The sequence below is a fragment of the Eleutherodactylus coqui genome, chromosome 12 (genome assembly GCF_035609145.1).
Source record: "Eleutherodactylus coqui strain aEleCoq1 chromosome 12, aEleCoq1.hap1, whole genome shotgun sequence".
NCBI lineage: Eukaryota > Metazoa > Chordata > Amphibia > Anura > Eleutherodactylidae > Eleutherodactylus > Eleutherodactylus coqui.
Genome location: NC_089848.1, coordinates 75,083,174 through 75,103,114, shown reverse-complemented (window position 1 = coordinate 75,103,114; position 19,941 = coordinate 75,083,174).

Below are 19,941 nucleotides of genomic sequence, written 5' to 3'. Positions count from 1 at the left end.
TGGGAGGCTGAGGACTGCACAATCTTGACGGAGCGCCGAAGAGCAGCAGGAGGGACCTGGACCAAGCCTGTTAGGTAATGTATTCCTTTTTTTAATGTGATGCAGCAGGGGCTTATTTTTAGAGTATGGCTTATATTTCAAGCCCCTCCCCCCCAAATCCCAAAAAGGGGTAGGTCTTAATTTCGGGAAAACTGGATATATATATATATATATATATATATATATATATATATATATACACCCTTATGAATCATAACCCTATCCTTCAATGTTTTTCTCTTTTGCTCACATCATATCTGGGATTTTCTATTCTATTATAGTATTGCTATATCTGTAATGTTAGTTTTGGCCGCACACAGTAGCCAGTGTCATTGATTTAAAATATTAGGTTGTTTTTTTTTTCATATGTGTGACACATTAGCATACCGCGCAGTAGGGTACACATGTGCACTATTAGGAAGTCATTCATTGTGTAAACATAATGAATGTGAATGTACAACCCGGCCACAGCAAACAGAATGTCAGCAAATTTCACAGCAGATTTCATAAATAAATAGACAATGATTTATCGTTACGGGAACTGCTTACATTCCAGAACTATACATTCCACCCTCTTGGTATGTACAATCTGTAACAATACTCTGACAGGGGTGGCAGGGGGACATAAATGGACGCTTCTACGGTGATAAAAGCAACTCATATATAAATAAAATCAATGCAGAAAAATATATTATGCAGCGAAGCAAAAACTAGTAGTACTAGCAAAAATTATTAATTTCCAACCTGAAAATACTGTAGTTATAAATGCTGCTAATCACCAAACTGTTCATATATTGCTGGTGTAATAAGGCTAGAATATACCATCTTCTGATCTCATTTTCCTATACAAGATCGGTTTGTTTCTGGTACTGTGCCTACTCTAGCATCAGGAGGGGTAATGACACTCCTTAAGGAGAACACCAAGAAGGTAACTGGGGAAACTTATAAGGCCATGCATGCTCCTCTGGGTAATATGTAAATAAGGAAGATGGAACAATATCTCTGCAGCGCCACCTATTGGATGGCAGCGTTCCTTCAAATCAATGCTTGACCCTTTATGCAGGTCTTTAGAGCAATGATTGCTAATTGAATTTGAAGAAATGCTGCCATCCAATAGGTGGCACTGCAGAGGTATTGTTCCATCTTCCTTATTTGCATATTTCCCAGAGGAGCATGGATGGCCTTATAAGTCCCCTCACTCACCTTCTTGATGCTCTCCTTAAGGAGTAATGTTACCCCTCCGAAGCCAAATCATAGGCCACTCACTAGTCAAGACAGAATCCTACTGCACACTGATGAAGAGCAAATACCCCGAAACAGCTGGCTGTATATGGATTCTGTTTCGGTTTTCAAATCCTAATCATTGCTCTAAAGACCTGTATAAAGGGTTGGACATTGATTTGCAGGAATGCTGCCATCCAATAGGTGGTGCTGCAGTGATATTGTTCCACCTTCCTCATTTGCTCTAGGATCAAGCATCACACTTAGGGTGCATTCACACGAACGTATATCGGCTCGGGTTTCACGCCGAGCCGATATACGTTGTCCTCGTGTGCAGGGGGGGAGGATGGAAGAGCAAGGGCCAGGAACTGAGGCTCCCGCCCCCTCTCTGCCTCCTCTCCACCCCTCTGCACTATTTGCAATGGGGAGAGGTGGGACGGGGCGGGGCTAATTCCCGGACTTTAGCCCCGCCCCTGTTCCGCCTCCTCTCATTGAAAATAGTGCAGAGGGGCGGAGAGGAGGCAGAGAGGGGGCGGGAGCCTCAGTTCCTGCTTCTGGCTCTTCCATCCTCCCCCCCCCCTGCACCTGAGGACAACGTATATCAGCTTGGCGTGAAAACCGAGCCGATATACGTTCGTGTGAATGCACCCTCAGTCTTTTAGATGACTGGACTGCCCCTCCACTAATTAACAGCCAATCAGCTGAAAGGCTTGTAATTATGGGCAGATCTCATGACATAGTAAGATAGTATATTAGACTGAAAAAAGACATGTATCAATCCAGTTCAGCCTCATAGTCTCACTGCTCTTACAGTAAAGAATCCCCACTTCTATGTTGGTGTAGAAACCTTCTTTCCTCTAGACATAGAGGATGCTCTCCTAATATTTCCTATAATATAAGGGAGTTTCAAGATGGGGCTTATAAATGAAGTTGACATGGGGAGAATACCAAAAGATTGAGAAAACTTTGAAAAAGTATTTAGTCGCTGACGTGTTTAATACAGCTCACTGTCAGCCTGCCTTTTTTTTTAGTAAAAACAAGATTGGATAACCACTTTAACCCCTTCCCGCTCCAGGGTGTAAGTTTACGTCCTGGCAGCAGGGTACTTCCCGCAACAGGGCGTAAACTTATGTCCTGGGAATAGCACGAGATCATACGGGATCTCGTATTATCCGGCAGCAGGGGCCGGCTGTCAGTGATAGCCGGACTCCGGCTACAACAGCGGGGGTGCTTCGGAGATGCACCCCCCGCTGTTAACCCCTTCCCTGGCATAATCTATGTAGATCGTGGCTAGGAAGGGTTCACAGAGGGAGCCTGACTAGTTGCCATGGCAACAGGACATCAGATACCGGTGTCCTGTATTGCCAGTGCTTGTGATCGCTGTAACAAGAGATAAGGCCTTGCAGGACAGAAGTCCTGCAATGCCTTATCATAGCGATCATCGGTGCTATGGTGAAAGTCCCGTACAGGGACACAAATCATGTTAAAAAAAAAGATAAAAATAATGGGGGGAAAAAAGAAAAGTGTAAAAAAAATGGGAAAAAAAACTTTTTAGCTGCTTTTTCTCATATTAGCATAAAAAAATGTAAAAAAAATATTAAAATCTCACATATTTGATATTGTTGTGTCCATATCGACGCGTACAATAAGTTGCACATGCTTTTTTATCCTGCACGGCAAAAAGCGTAAAAAAAAATGCTAGTAAACTGAGGCAAAATGCTAATTTGTAGCATTTTGCCTCTCAAAAAAAAACGCTATAAAAGTGATCAAAAAAGCAGTATGTACCCCAAAATAGCACCAATAAAAACTACAGCTCGTCTCGCAAAGAATAAGCCCTTACAGAGCTCCGTCCATGGAAAAATAAAAAAGTTCTAGGACTTTAAATGCAGTGATTTAGAAATAAAAAAAGATTTCCAAAAAAGTGTTTTTATTGCAGAAAAACCTAAAAAAACATAAGAATTTTGGTATCGTTGTAATCGTACCGACCCGCAGAAAAAATGTATGCTGCATAATTAACGCTGTAAAACAAACAAACCAAAAATCTATGGCAGAATTGATGCGTTTTCTCTCCCTGTTATCATTAAAAAAAAATGTTTTACAGTTTAGTCTGTGGAACCCAAAAATGGCACCAACAAAAACTACAGTTCGCCACCTAAAAAACAAGCCCTTATACGGCTGCGTCAACAGAAAAGTAAAAAGATTTGGCTTTTGAAAAATGGAGATGAAAATCTGCCAAAAATCGTTGCGTCCTTAAACCCAAAATAGGCCATGTCCTTAAGGGGTTAAAGAGGGGGGCATAGTGGGCCGCAGGATAAGCCGCCTCACAGCTTAATAGCCCCAGAAGCAGCCGGCACTGTATGCCTTTTTGACAGCTTTCATCGCCTTCCAGGACCTACTGCCTTGGCAGCTGTCTAGCCAATGAGGTACAGGGGGCGTCACCCCCCTGTCAATCTTGACTCCACCAAGACTTCCTGGTGGCGTCAGGATACACTAATACCGAAATACAACACTCCTCCCAAATTACCTCTGTGTAGAAGATCAAAGAACTGAGATGCCAGCTACTTTTAATCTGTGATAGTGTTGCTATGTGACGGCGGTTTTCTGTTACAGAACTCCAATGACTTGTTAGGTTTATTTTTCTAAAAGGATCTTCCAGTCAACAACATCACCTCTTTTCTACTCATTTTCTCCTGGCCCCCAAGAGGTAAGTATAATCATGTCTGAAATATGCTTCAAACAGGCCTTTATGGATAATTATTTTTGCATTAGTTGTACTGGCAACTCACGCTGAGAAACTATTAAGTGGAACAATATAACATAAGTGAGTGTATTAATGATATACTGATGGTAGTGGGTATTTAAGGCCCAAGGGCAAGATTAGTCTTTTATCAACACAATACTATTCATTTGTGAGTTTCTCTCGGGGCCTTTATTATCATAACTATCATATAATTAGTACATCACATTTAGGATTCTTTATTACAATGTACAGTCATTTTCTATAGACTCGTAAACTCCCACATGACATTGAGAGTGTAAATGAGTCAATATATTAATGGAGGAGGTCATAGAAAACGCGAAAAAAGGGATTCTCACTCAGCTTGTCAGATTGACTACTAATACGCTTTGCCTGCTGCTCAATGATTGGATGAAGAGGATTACAATGAAAAATGATAAACTTAAACAGGTTGTTCTATAAAAATAACTTATAGTCCATCCATAGTTTATGACCAGTGGGGTTCTGACTGTTGGGATCGCCACCGATTACAAGAGTGTCACCCAGTGAGAGAAGCAGGGTTGATGCATGCGCACTACCACTCTATTCATTCTATGGGGCTAGCAAAGGTGCTTGAGCACTTGTACTTCTATGGCAGTCCCATAGAAAATAATGGAGCGGTAATGCAAACACATGACTGACCACCAATCCATTCTTTCAGGGCTAGTTGGGACCTCTGTTCTATTGCTTGTGAAGGGGTCCCAGTAGTCAGACCGCCCCATGGTCAGATACTTTTCATTGATCCTGCGAACAACTCCTTCAAGGTCCTTTTAGACAGACAGACCAATTGCCCATAAAAGCATTGATTGACAATATAACAAGTCAATTAGTGTCCATTTTAAAGGACTGCACAGAAGACAAGAATTGCCTGAACAAATAGCCTAACAGACAATCATTTACTTCTTGTGATCACTCGTGCTGCCCTTCTTTTCTGTTGACACGAGGGAATGTGCTGCTGACTAAAGTGAATTTTTGTGCCGGCATAAAAGATCCAATCAAGCGTTTGCTCGTTTGTAGGCTGATTGCGGTCCTATTTACATGAGGCAATGATCAAGCATGACTAGAGATGAGCGAGCACCAAAATGCTCGGGTCCTCGTTATTCTAGTCGAGCTTTTCGTAGAATTCGAGAGCTCTATTCGAGTAACGAACCCCATTGACTTCAATGGGAGACTCGAGCATTTTTGTATGGGACCCGCCGGTTGCTGAGCTTTTTTTTTCCTGTTCTCTCTCTCTCTCTCTTGGGGCAAGCACCATCCAGTATGCTAGTACTCGAACGAGCATCTAGCTCGGAAGAGTACGTTCACGCAACTTATTGCAAATTAGGAAATTTTAGATGCTTGGAGTAAGGATGCAGTCAGACGAACAATTTTTTCATGTATGTATAGGCGCGTTAAAAAATCAGCTCTATTAAAACATTGCTTTCTAATGAAAGCGGTCACATGTCTGATTCTTACATGCGCGAAAGAATCCTACTTGCAAAAGATAGGACATGCGAGTGCAAATGCACCCGTTCACCTGATTTTTCCACACACAATGTGCGATTTTTTTTTCCGTGCACCTATACATGCATGAAAAAAACGCTCGTCTGACTGCACCCTGATAAAGAATTAAATCAGTTTTGTCCAGAATGTTTCTTTAAAGAGTTCAAAATAAAGAGGTTCACAATCTTCACAAAGCGATGATTTGATTTTTGATAAGAATGGCTGCCCTGTAATACCAGGATGGTAGAAGATCCATCAGAGCAGGAGCCACTCTGAGTGAACAGTTTTCCATTCCTGGTCATAGAAGGGGGTCTCGAGCCAAGGATCCTGCTTGATGACATTCATATGCCCTAATACAGCATATGAACTGAGTTGTGCTCTTGAAACAACCCCTTTAAGTTCTACTGCATTCACAGTGGTAGCAGGAATGTGAAGACCCCCCTTCCTGTTCTTGCTTAGACTGATGAACAATACAGGAAATGTAGTTCTTAAGGGTATGTTGTCAGAAATGTTAGCTTTTCTCCTTAGGGAGAGCACCAAGACGGTAAGTGAGGAGACTCAAAAGGCCGTTCATTTTCCTCTGGGTAATATGGAAATAAGGAAGATGGAACAATACCGCCACAGTGCCACCTATTGGAAGGCAGCATTCCTTAAAGCCAAAGTTAGACTCTTTATACAAGCCTTGTAACAATGACTGGGAATTAAAAGCAAAGCCAGACTCCATGTACAGACAGCTGTTTCAGGGTATTTGCCCTTCATCAGTGTACAGTAGGAGTCTGGCTGTGCTAGTGAGAGGCCTAGGATATATTAACACAGCGGAATTTGCGGCAGAATTTTCTGTGTGAATTCCATCTCTAAAAACAGCCTCAAAAACTGTGATGTTCTGCTGCAGTTTTTGGTGTGGATCTAAATTCCAACGCATTTCTGTGTCACAAAGTGATGCAGAAAAGCTCATTTCAGCATCGGAATTCCACACACGGATGTTGCCCATTGCTAGGGGTTAATTCTGGGTGCAGATCCACACCAAAAACCAAGGCAGAAAGATGCGGTTTCTGACAGTGTTTTTAGAGGTGGAATTCACACAGATAATTACACCATGTTAACATAGCCTTATAGTCTATGCCCCCAATGCTGACCATAGTAATTAGTGATTCAAAAACATTTGGAAAGTTTTTAGTTAATTTGGTTCTGTCCAAATTAGTTCACCAAAACCTCTAAAACTGGTGTATAACACTATCTATCAAGCCATAAAAGTCCTGTGTCATACTCTGAAAATGTTCTAGAGGGCTTTATGGCTTTTAGGCAGTGTTGTACAGCAGTGTTCAGGACTAGCGTTGAGTGAACCCAACCAGTAGAACCCTGATCGGGTAAAACTTTGCTTTTAGTAAAGTTCTAGCAAAGTTCGACCCGAAGTAGGGTTCTACTGGTTAGGTTCACTCATCACTAATGGTAATAATAAAATGTAACCACTAGCCGCCTCCTTGACAGTTAGCTTGAATGTTTCAGCAGTGGAGAGGAGCCGAGTGGTGGCTGCTGCCCCATAACGAGTTACGAGCAGCTGTTTCTGCTGACGACTCTGAAAATAGCTCTTAGGAATTATAGACAGTATAATCTTGTGTACAGTATAATCTCATATAAACGCCTCCAACCCTACAAAAATACAGTATAATTAGACTCATGTGCAATCTCAGAAAGATATATAAATTGTATACATGAGCACACTCTTTCCAGAAAGAACTATAATCAAGAACGAGCAGCCTCCCTCCTGGTGATATGTTGTGTACCATGGCGTAGTTTGGGTTATTTGCAGTTACATTCAACCGCAGGCTCCAGAAAATGCTGCATGATTCATAACAAATCTGTAGGGGCTTAAGGTTCTTCGTAAACTACGGTACCATTCAGAGTTCTTCATTATTTAATGGAAGCATAATAGCATAAACCTATGTGCTTCTTGCTAACCTAAAGCAATCGGGTTGTAGAAGGAAATGTTTAATCTATGTTTTTTTTTACTAATTAAAACCAGATAGGGAAACATTTTACATCTTGCTAATCTGTATTTATTTTCTAATTGTAATTTTTTTTTAATTTTATTCCCTGTATATGACTATGGGGGTGGCCATCTTGCCTGTTCTGCAGTTAACAGCATTTAAAGATGTACTTTACAGCAGCCTCATGGGCTATAGACACAATGGGCAGGAGGAAACCCATTCTATGGTAGAGTTTTGTGGGCATGCACTGTGTGAGGGAAGAGGAGGTAAGCTGTGACATCACCTAATGGGGATTTTGGATCATGTGTTATCTACATAAAGGTGTCATCTATCGTTGTAATCCTGCCTGTGATGATAAGGAGCTGCTGAAAAGTTTTCTCTACAGAACAGGAAGTGTCAGACTATTATTAAGCTTAGTGGTCAGTGTGAGAACTGCAGGATTTTAAGATTTTTAAAAACATAGATTGTGACTTTGAAAAGTAAGAAGAAATCATCAAAAATTCCCCAAAAATGTTTAATATAAAAACTTGATTTATGCAAGAGGTTAAGGTTAAGGGCCTTTTACACTGCCCAATGGTCAATAAAAGATTTTCTTTAATCCTCCAAGGCGACACAGAGACGTATATAAATGAAGGAAAGACAAATACACTGTTGTGTCCAACCGGACATGCAATATCCAAAACAAACGAAAAAGGTACAACTGTGCAAAGGAAACATAAAACTACAGGAAACCCTCTCCTTATAAACGCCTAACCCAGGAGGGGGCCCTGGCTACTCGGCGGGCCGATCGCTCTGATATGTGCGGATCCGCACGCGTGCCTGGGCCACTGACAAGTCCCTATCAGGGAGCCCTAGAACCAAAAGAAAGGGAAACAGAAAACCAAACAAAGTAGAAATAGGGACTTAGCTCGCACGGAGGAGTTTCAGCCAGGATGTGTTCCTCAGTAGCTGTCCAGTGGCAACTGAAGCATTGACCAGCACAGGAGTCAATACTAGCACTGCTTAAATAGGAGCAGGGCTATTCAGCACCAGGTGAGGACTGATATTACTCTTGCAACCACCACACCCCTCAGCTCCAGGAGAGGTAGGAATACTGCTAAACCCTGGTCTGGCCTGAAAGCAAGGTGGGAACTTCCGAACAGCTGCAACATACACTTCACCAGGGGTTTGTTCTTCTTCTCATGAGGGCTAGAGGTCATTGACCACCACTCATACAAAGAGTTGTCACCATATGGGCATGAAGAAAAGGAAAAAAACAGAAAGGGAGCTAGAGGATGAGCCACTGAAATAATATCAATAATACGTGGAAATGAATAATGCAATGAGTAGAGATGAGCGAACACCAAAATGTTCGGGTGTTCGTTATTCGAAACGAACTTCCCGCGATGTTCGAGGGTTCGTTTCGAATAACGAACCCCATTGAAGTCAATGGGCGACCAGAGCATTTTTGTATTTCGCCGATGCTCGCTAAGGTTTTCATGTGTGAAAATCTGGGCAATTCAAGAAAGTGATGGGAATGACACAGAAACGGATAGGGCAGGCGACGGGCTACATGTTGGGCTGCATCTCAAGTTCACAGGTCCCACTATTAAGCCACAATACCGGCAAGAGTGGCCCCCCCTCCCAATAACTTTTACTTCTGAAAAGCCCTCATTAGCATGGCATACCTTTGCTAAGCACCACATTAGCTACAACAAAGCACAATCACTGCCTGGATGACACTCCGCTGCCACTTCTCCTGGGTTACATGCTGACCAACCGCCCCCCCTCCCCCCCACAGCGCACACCAAAGTGTCCCTGCGCAGCCTTCAGCTGCCCTCATGCCACACCACCCTCATGTCTATTTAGAAGTGCGTCTGCCATGAGGAGGAACCGCAGGCACACACTGCAGAGGGTTGGCACGGCTAGGCAGCGACCCTCTTTAAAAGGGGCGGGGCGATAGCCCACAATGCTGTACAGAAGCAATGAGAAATATAATCCTGTGCCACCGCCATCAGGAGCTGCACACGTGGGCATAGCAATGGGGAACCTATGTGCCACACACTATTCATTCTGTCAAGGTGTCTGCATGCCCCAGTCAGACTGGTAATATGTACCTTAACAGTAACCGCGTTGGTGGTAATGTGGTGGTGACTGCGGACCTAGTAGCACGGTTGTATTTTGTTGGTTTTCGGAATGCGGCCAGGATTAAGTGGGCCGTGGCGGGGGGATGGTGTGGGGGCTCTCTTGTTGTGTCGGTAAAGGTGAAATTCTTGGACTGCCACCAGACGAACCAATGCAAAGGCATTTGCCAAGAATGTTTTCCCTGTTGGAGGAGGAGGGGGATGTTTTTGAGGCACTACGTGTCCTCTCCACGTGTCCATGGTTATATGCACCTTAACAGTAACCGCGTTGGTGGGAAATGGCCTCGCCGCCATCATGTCTTTGGGAAGCCTCTGTTTCCACACCCCAGAGACATACCATTAGCAGCGGTATAGGCAGAGCCCAGAATTCGTAACATTTCAGCCGTAGCATTAGGACAGGCCCCACTAACATATCAGTAGCAGCATTATAGGAGGAGCGCAGTCTTCGTTCCATGTCAGCAATAGTAGCACTCAAGACAGGCCCCAGTAACAATTCCGAAGCAGCAGTATAGCGGGAGCGCAGTCTTCGTTCCATGTCAGCAATAGTAGCACTCAAGACAGGCCCCAGTAACAATTCCGAAGCAGCAGTATAGCGGGAGCGCAGTCTTCGTTCCATGTCAGCAATAGTAGCACTCAAGACAGGCCCCAGTAACAATTTCCGAAGCAGCAGTATAGCGGGAGCGCAGTCTTCGTTCCATGTCAGCAATAGTAGCACTCAAGACAGGCCCCAGTAACAATTCTGAAGCAGCAGTATAGTGGGAGCGCAGTCTTAGTTCCATTTCAGTAGCCTTAGTATAGCCAAGGCCCAAGTTACATTTATGTAGCTAAAGTGTAGGCCAACCCCACACACCTTTCTGTACCAAGAGTGCAGGCGAAGAACATACAAATTGCTATGATTACACTGTAGGTGAGGGCCCCAAAAAATTGGTGTACCAACAGTACTAATGTACCTCAGTAAAAATTGGCCATGCCCAACCAAGATGGCAGGTGAATCGCTTTGGTTAATGTGGCTTAAGTGGTAAGTAGGCCTGGAGGCAGCCCAGTGTAACGAAAAATTGGTTCAAGTTAAAGTTCCAACGCTTTTAAGCGCATTGAAACTTATAAAAATTGTTCAGAAAAATTATTTGAGTGAGCCTTGTGGCCCTAAGAAAAATTGCCCGTTCAGCGTGATTACGTGAGGTTTCAGGAGGAGGAGCAGGAGGAGGAGGAGGAATATTAGACACAGATTGATGAAGCAGAAATGTCCCCGTTTTGGATGGTGAGAGAGAACGTAGCTTCCATCCGCGGGTGCAGCCTACGTATTGCTTACGTATCGCTGCTGTCCGCTGGTGGAGAACAGAAGTCTGGGGAAATCCAGCCTTTGTTCATCTTGATGAGTGTTAGCCTGTCGGCACTGTCGGTTGACAAGCGGCTACGCTTATCTGTGATGATTCCCCCAGCCGCACTAAACACCCTCTCCGACAAGACGCTAGCCGCAGGACAAGCAAGCACCTCCAGGGCATACAGCGCTAGTTCAGGCCATGTGTCCAGCTTTGACACCCAGTAGTTGTAGGGCGCAGAGGCGTCACCGAGGATGGTCGTGCGATCGGCTACGTACTCCCTCACCATCCTTTTACAGTGCTCCCGCCGACTCAGCCGTGACTGGGGAGCGGTGACACAGTCTTGGTGGGGAGACATAAAGCTGGCCAGGCCCTTAAAGACTGTTGCACTACCTGGGATGTACATGCTGCTCGATCTCCGCACCTCCCCTGCTACCTTGCCCTCGGTACTGCGCCTTCTGCCACTAGCGCTGTCGGCTGGGAATTTTACCATCAGCTTGTCCGCAAGGGTCCTGTGGTATAGCAACACTCTCGAACCCCTTTCCTCTTCGGGAATGAGAGTGGGCAGGTTCTCCTTATAGCATGGGTCGAGCAGTGTGTACACCCAGTAATCCGTCGTGGCCAGAATGCGTGCAACGCGAGGGTCACGAGAAAGGCATCCTAACATGAAGTCAGCCATGTGTGCCAGGGTACCTGTACGCAACACATGGCTGTCTTCACTAGGAAGATCACTGCCAGGATCCTCCTCCTCCTCCTCCTCCTCAGGTCATACACGCTGAAAGGATGACAGGCAATCAGCCGGTGTACCGTCAGCAGCGGCCCAAGCTGTCTCTTCCCCCTCCTCCTCATCCTCCTCATGCTCCTCCTCCTCCTCCTGTACGCGCTGAGAAATAGACAGGAGGGTGCCCTGACTATCCAGCGGCATACTGTCTTCCACCGCCCCCGTTTCCGAGCGCAAAGCAGCTGCCTTTATGGTTTGCAGGGAATTTCTCAAGATGCATAGCAGAGGAATGGTGACGCTAATGATTGTAGCATCGCCGCTCACCACCTGGGTAGACTCCTCAAAATTACCAAGGACATGGCAGATGTCTGCCAACCAGGCCCACTCTTCTGAAAGGAATTGAGGAGGCTGACTCCCACTGCGCCGCCCATGTTGGAGTTGGTATTCGACTATAGCTCTACGCTGTTCATAGAGCCTGGCCAACATGTGGAGCGTAGAGTTCCACCGTGTGGGCACGTCGCACAGCAGTCGGTGCACTGGCAGCTTAAAGTGATGTTGCAGGGTGCGCAGGGTGGCAGCGTCCGTGTGGGACTTACGGAAATGTGCGCAGAGCCGGCGCGCCTTTACGAGCAGGTCTGACAAGAGTGGGTAGCTTTTCAGAAAGCGCTGAACCACCAAATTAAAAATGTGGGCCAGGCATGGCACGTGCGTGAGGCTGCAGAGCTGCAGAGCCGCCACCAGGTTACGGCCGTTGTCACACACGACCATGCCCGGTTGGAGGCTCAGCGGCGCAAGCCAGCGGTCGGTCTGCTGTGTCAGACCCTGCAGCAGTTCGTGGGCCGTGTGCCTCTTATCGCCTAAGCTGAGTAGTTTCAGCACGGCCTGCTGACGCTTGCCCACCGCTGTGCTGCCACACCGCGCGACACCGACTGCTGGCGACATGCTGCTGCTAACACATCTTGATTGCGAGACAGAGGAGGAGGGTGCTTTAGTGGAGGAAGCATACACCTCCGCAGATACCACCACCGAGCTGGGGCCCGCAATTCTGGGGGTGGGTAGGACGTGAGTGGTCCCAGGCTCTGACTCTGTCCCAGCCTCCACTAAATTCACCCAATGTGCCGTCAGGGAGATGTAGTGGCCCTGCCCGCCTGTGCTTGTCCACGTGTCCGTTGTTAAGTGGACCTTGGCAGTAACCGCGTTGGTGAGGGCGTGTACAATGTTGCGGGAGACGTGGTCGTGCAGGGCTGGGACGGCACATCGGGAAAAGTAGTGGCGACTGGGAACTGAGTAGCGCGGGGCCGCCGCCTCCATGATACTTTTGAAGGACTCCGTTTCCACAACCCTATACGGCAGCATCTCAAGGCTGATGAATTTTGCTATGCGGACGGTTAACGTTTGAGCGTGCGGGTGCGTGGCGGCGTACTTGCGCTTGCGCTCCAACAGTTGCGCAAGCGACGGCTGGACGGTGCGCTGAACTACACTGCTGGATGGGGCCGAGGACAGCGGAGATGAGGGTGTGGGTGCAGGCCATGAGGCGGTAGTGCCTGTGTCCTGAGAGGGGGGTTGCAACTTAGTGGCAGGTTGGGGCACAGGGGGAGAGGCAGGGGTGCAAACCGGAGGCGCTGAACGGCCTTCGTCCCACCTTGTGGGGTGCTTGGCCATCATATGTCTGCGCATGGTGGTGGTGGTGAGGCTGTTGGTGTTGGCTCCCCGGCTGAGCTTTGCGCGACAAAGGTTGCACACCACTGTTCGTCGGTCGTCAGGCGTCTCTGTGAAAAACTGCCAGACCTTAGAGCACCTCGGCCTCTGCAGGGTGGCATGGCACGAGGGGGCGCTTTGGGAAACAGTTGGTGGATTATTTGGTCTGGCCCTGCCTCTACCCCTGGCCACCGCACTGCCTCTTGCAACCTGCCCTGCTGATGCCCTTGACTCGCCCTCTGAAGACCTGTCCTCCTGAGTAAGCGTTGCACACCAGATGGGGTCAGTCACCTCATCGTCCTGCTGCTCTTCCTCCGAATCCTCTGTGCGCTGCTCCCTTGGACTTACTGCCCTTACTACTACCTCACTGCAAGACAACTGTGTCTGATCGTCATCGTCCTCCTCACCCACAGAAAGTTGTTGAGACAGTTGGCGGAAGTTCCCAGCCTCTTCCCCCGGACCCCGGGAACTTTCGTATGGTTGGGCATCAGTGACGATAAACTCCTCTGGTGGGAGAGGAACCGCTGCTTCCCAATCTAAGCAGGGGCCCGAGAACAGTTCCTGGGAGTGTTCCCGCTCCTGAGCAGGTGTCATTGTAGTGGAGTGAGGAGGCTGGAAGGAAGGAGGAGCAGCAGACAGAGGATTCGGATTTGCAGCAGTGGACGTCGCAGAACTGCGGGTTGACGATAGGTTGCTCGAAGCACTTTCTGCCATCCAGGACAGGACCTGCTCACACTGCTCATTTTCTAATAACCGTCTCCCGCGTGGACCCATTAATTGGGCGATGAATGTGGGGACGCCAGAAACGTGCCTCTCTCCTAATCGCGCAGCAGTCAGCTGCGACACACCTGGATCAGGAGCTCGGCCTGTGCCCACACCCTGACTTGGCCCTCCGCGTCCTCGGCCGCGTCCACGTCCACGTCCTCTAGGCTTACCCCTACCCCTCAGCATGCTGTATTACCAGTGATTTGATTTCACAGGCAGGAAATAAATTGGCGCAAGACTGCAGGCCAAATATAATTTTTTCCCTTTTTTGAAAACGAAAGGCCCCACTGCCTCTAGTGAATGAATAATCTAAGTTTAATAACTGTGCTGTGGCCCTGCTAATGTGTCACAGAACGTGAGGGTAACAGAGTTATTATAACTCTGGCAGAGCAGGTATTTTTTTCCCAATTAAGGAAAGCAAATGGCGAAGCCAGCAGTAAAACGTAGCTGGGTGCGTCTGATTTTTAAACGTTGCACACGCAGCCGACACGTACACACAGCCCTTAGGACGGACAGAGGCAGGACAAATAGATTTTTTTTCAGTTTTTTTCCACCAAAAGGCAGCACTGCGTATATTCAATGAACATGAGAAGTTTAATAACTGTGCTGTGGCCCTGCTAATGTGGCACAGAACTTAAGGGTAGCAGAGTTATTATAACTCTGGCAGAGCAGGTATTTTTTTTCCAAATTAAGGAAAGCAAATGGCGAAGCCAGGAGTAAAACGTAGCTGGGTGCGTCTGATTTTTAAACGTTGCACACGCAGCCGACACGTGTCCACAGCCCTTAGGACGGACAGAGGCAGGTCAAATAGAATTTTTTTCACTTGTTTTACAAGCAAAAGGCCGCACTGCGTATATTCAATGAATAATAACTGTGTTGTGGCCCTGCCTACACAATTCTTTCCCTGCAGTATCAATGGAGGGTGCAATGCTCTGCAGAGGCGATTTTGAGAAGAAAAAAAATATGCAGCACAGCTAACAGCAGCCAGCACAGTACTGCACACGGTTAAATATGGCCCTAGAAAGGACCGTTGAGGTTCTTGAAGGCTACACTCACTCCTAACACTCTCCCTGCCTATGCAACACTTCTGTCCCTAATGCCGGGTGCAACGCTCTGCAGAGCCGATTTTGAGAAAAAAAAATTTGCCACTGCTAACAGCAGCCAACACACAGCTATCAGTGGCCCTAATAAGGACCTTTGGGGGTCTTGAAGCCTACACTAACTACCAATTCTTTCCCTACAGCAGCTCCGGTACAAACAGCACTGTCCCTCATCTAACTCACAAGGCATCTGAGGCGAGCCGCGGGAGGGGCCGACTTTTATATTAGGCGGACACCTGATCTCCCCAGCCACTCACTGCAGGGGGGTGGTATAGGGCTTGAACGACGCAGGGGGAAGTTGTAATGCCTTCCCTGTCTTTCAATTGGCCAGAAAAGCGCGCTAACGTCTCAGGGAAGGAAGTGAAAGTAACCCGAACACCGCATGGTGTTCGTTACGAATAACGAACATCCCGAACACCCTAATATCCGCACGGATATCAAGTTCGGACGAACACGTTCGCTCATCTCTAGCAATGAGCTCTTATTCTGAGGGCGTAGGGAGAGCATTCATGCATGTAATAAAGATTGTCCATTGGATATATGAAGGCTGCAGTCTCCTGACATTTCTTAAGGCTCTCCTGGATCATTTAGGAATTATTAGGAGCGTGAGTACTCATTGCATTATTCCTTTTCCACCTGTTACTGATGTTGTGCCAGTGACTGGTCCTCTAGCTCCCTTTCCATTATTTTCTTCACTGCACAATGATTGGGCAAGAACTTTCATAAGAACGTTCGTTGGCCCAATCTTTGGGCTGTGTGAAGGTGCTGCCGACCATCCAACGAACGCTAGTTTATTTGGTGATCGCACCTTTCATGTGGCACAAAAAAAAAGACTATTGGTGGCACATCTCCTCTATTGAGAATGCATGCATATTTGATCAAGTCCCATGTGCTTGTGTATAGAGGGGCATGAGGGATAGTTGTCTGTTCAGCAGACAGCTTTTCAAAGTATGTAGCTACCCCCTTTCCTACATACACAGAGAAAAATAATCAGTACTCACTACTTTCAGTGGGACAGGCTACTTATTGTACACGATCCTACCAAAAGCAATTGGACACCTGAGTATTTATTTCCACCTGTTAATACTCAGTGGTGCCTCCATGACATTGGATACTCTCTGTGGTATACTTTCGACTAACATCTGATACTCTTTAGCTGGTATCTGCATCTATTCATCTTGAAAACTACAGTCAAGGTCTCTCAAAGAAGATGGATGGTGTTCATATTTACTAGTTCAACATCACAGTTCATCCCAAAGATGTTCAGTAGGTTTAGGTTGGGACTCTGTACAGCCAGTCCAATTCTGGAACATCCATATCCCCAAACCAACGTAAAATGGCGTTGAATTTGTGACGAGGCACATTGTCTTCTTGGAAGTATTGCTGACCATTCCCAGAATATTACCACATTGTCTGCAGCACATTATTGTCTAGAATGTCAAGGCTCTTGTCACTACAACCAATGGACTTAGACCATGCCATGTAAAACATCCCCAGACCATAACAGAATCTCCGCCATACTTAATTATTGGCACAACACACTGAGGCAAAAGACGTTCCCCATCATCCTCCACCCCTCCAGGTACCTCCATCCGATGGGAAGATGAAGGAGCAAGATTCACCACTCCATAGAACATTCTTTCATTGCTCAACTCCGCAATGATGACGCTCATTGCAGAGCTGTAGACAGTCCGATGTATTGCGCTTTTGTGATGGATGGCTTGTGTGCAGCGGTACAATCCGTATATCCAGTAGTGTGCAGTTCCCATCACAAACTACGGCTGACACCTCCAAGGGTCTGCATCTTATGTAGCATGGTTTAGAACATGCGACAAGCTAAAAAGACACACTCTATTCTAGAGATGTGTCCAAATATTTTTGGTAGGGTAGTATATGTATATAAAGGGCTGCCCGAGTTATGCCTGATAGATGATGTCAAGGGGAAAAAAGATTGAATTTCAACACTCAATCCTTTTGGTCTATATGGATAAGCCACCATCAAACTAAATCTTCATTTGTATGAAAGAGTCAGGAAAAATGGCTGTTGATCGAATGAGAGCTCAATTAACAGCTATTGAAGGTGTATGGGCACTTTGAGGCCACCTTAATATTGGCTCATATAATGGTTTTATCCATTTAAAAAAATGACATGATAAATCAGACAGTCAGTGGGCAGCCAGATAGCACTGACTGGTAATTTTATTAGCCCAATACAATCTAAGAGTTCAAAGGTTCATACATTATATAAAAATGCCTTCCAATCTCCCAGTGTTGGCAGCTTGTACACGTGTTAGATAACAGCCAGTTTAGAAGTATGAATGGAAAAGGAGTGACTCAGTAGTAAGGCATTGGAGTGTTATCCAAGAAACAGCAAGACAAGACATGCATTGTTTGACCTTTGGCAAACCACTTAATCAATCTGCAAATTACATTGTAGCAGGGATCCACCGGGGCTCAGTGTTATTCTTCCATTGCTACACTTCATGTGCTGTCCAAACCAAACCGGTAAATTAAATAAACTGTAATCTACACCAGTGCTATAGTCATTCAATGTACAGCATGCTGTACACATTAGCTCTGTGCATCGGAGTTGAATATCATTATTTATTTACATTCTTACTGTCCATATCTGTGATAGTGTCATCGGTAATATAAGAAATAATTATAGAGTTATGCTCTCACTGCATTCATCCAATTTAGCTCTCTGGAAAAATGTACATTTTTGTACTGTGTTTCCCTGAAAATAAGACACTGTTTTATATAAATTTTTGCCCCAAAAGAGGCACAGTGTCTTATTTTCGGGGGTGTCTTGTACTCACCTAGCCCGCGTCGTCTGAGTCCCTCATGTAGGTCTACGGTGCTCCGACAGGCTGCCCTGTCCTCAGTGTTGACATAGCACTCTCTTCCTGGTGACAGGGCTTTGAATACCCCGCCTCCAGCAAGCGGGTGCTGGGAATGGATCACGAATGTCCCTGGCTTAGCCAATCAGAGCCTGCTCTCAATGAACCAATCACAGCCATTTAGTTATATCATTCACTGAATGGCTCTAGGCACTTTGAATCTGATAAGTGGGTGGTCTCTACTGCTCACTGTCAATGAATGATGTCAGTGGGTGTAGGAAACCTGATATCACCTATTGACAGTGTATAAAGGACCACCCACTTGACAGATTCAAAGCACCAGGAGCTAATTCTAATGGAGGTTGATGCGTGGAAAATCGGAGGAGGCTGTACAAAGAAAAGAAGAGATGATAGAGTCAGCGGGCTCTCTGATCAGAGGACATGACAGGTCCTCTGTAATGGTCAGCCTAGTCCCGGTAATAAGAGGTAACTAATTTTTCCCTGCTCTCACTCACTTTATTGGAGATGTTGTGAGTATATTGGCACACAACAGCTCTGTTATATCTTCCATTGACTCACATAAACATTCTTTGTCTTGTAAAAATCTCTGTATTTATGTAGAAAGCAGAATGTCATGGTGCTCCAGCTACAATTTAGGAACAGGACCAGAGTGAGGTCACAATGGCCACCTTGGCCCATGTGACCCACTTTTTGGCTCATGCTCACTATCATTTTGGCATTGGCCATTGACAGGATCACTTCTATACATAGATATGAGCAAATTGATTGGCTGTGGGGTGGGAGAACCCAGCCAGCCAATTGCCAATAGTTTGAGTATATTTATTCTGGTTCCTCCCCACTGGTTTGACTTCTATCCAACTTCTGTCTGAAGATTCCACCTGAAGGTTGTTTGGTTCAGTTGGTGGTTCCTGGTACTAGCCTCGCAGTTGTTAAAGATACGTCTGTTGGTTAGTTATTCATTTATCTGGGGTGTTTTAGCAGCTTGTTCCCTGCACTAGTGGATGCATATATTTTAGTGCCATCTTTTGTTTTCCTCTCTTCCCTGTCACCATTTAGGGAAAGTCATGTATGCTCTAGGTTCCTGATGTGAGGCCGCCCTCGTCAGGGCGCCAACTTATGTGTAGGGTCTCTATGTATCTGAGAGGCCAGGGTCACTTTCCCTTTTTCCCCATTTTTATTTTTCTTACATTTTGTGTTATCCACATTTGTGAGACAAATACTTGCATCCATATAGGACAGTATCAACATGTCCTGCACATACGTAACACAGAGAGCATGTTGACTTAGACCACATAAAGCATAACATTTTTATACAAGGAGCAGTTAGCCTGTCAATACTGCTGCAGCAAGTAAGGATCTTCATAATATTTTTGGAGCTCCATGGAGGTCCATACCTGAGTAAGCACTTACTCCAATGTCAATAATGGTTGGTCCAAGTGGATGGATATTGTAATGAAGATATAAGATCCATCAAGTTTGATAGTAAGTGTTGGGATATTAAAGAAAAAAAAACTAAAGAGCACTGCAGGAAATTAAATTAGACTGGTATTTTCAACGATGGTCTTAAAGGGAATGAGTTATTAGAAAAATACCTATCATTTAAATCAAGTTTCTATGTTAAACATAGTTTTTCATTTTGGTGATTTTTTAAAATACATTCTCGATGTGACGATTATATTCTTAAAATAAATTCTAAAATCCTGCAGTTCCCACTCTGGCCCCTAAACTTAATAACAGCCTGACATTACCTGTTCTGTACAGCAGCCTCAAGGACCATAGGAAACAATTGACAGAAGCTCACCAATTGACTTCTATGGGAGAGTGTTGTGGGCATGCTCTGTGGCCTGT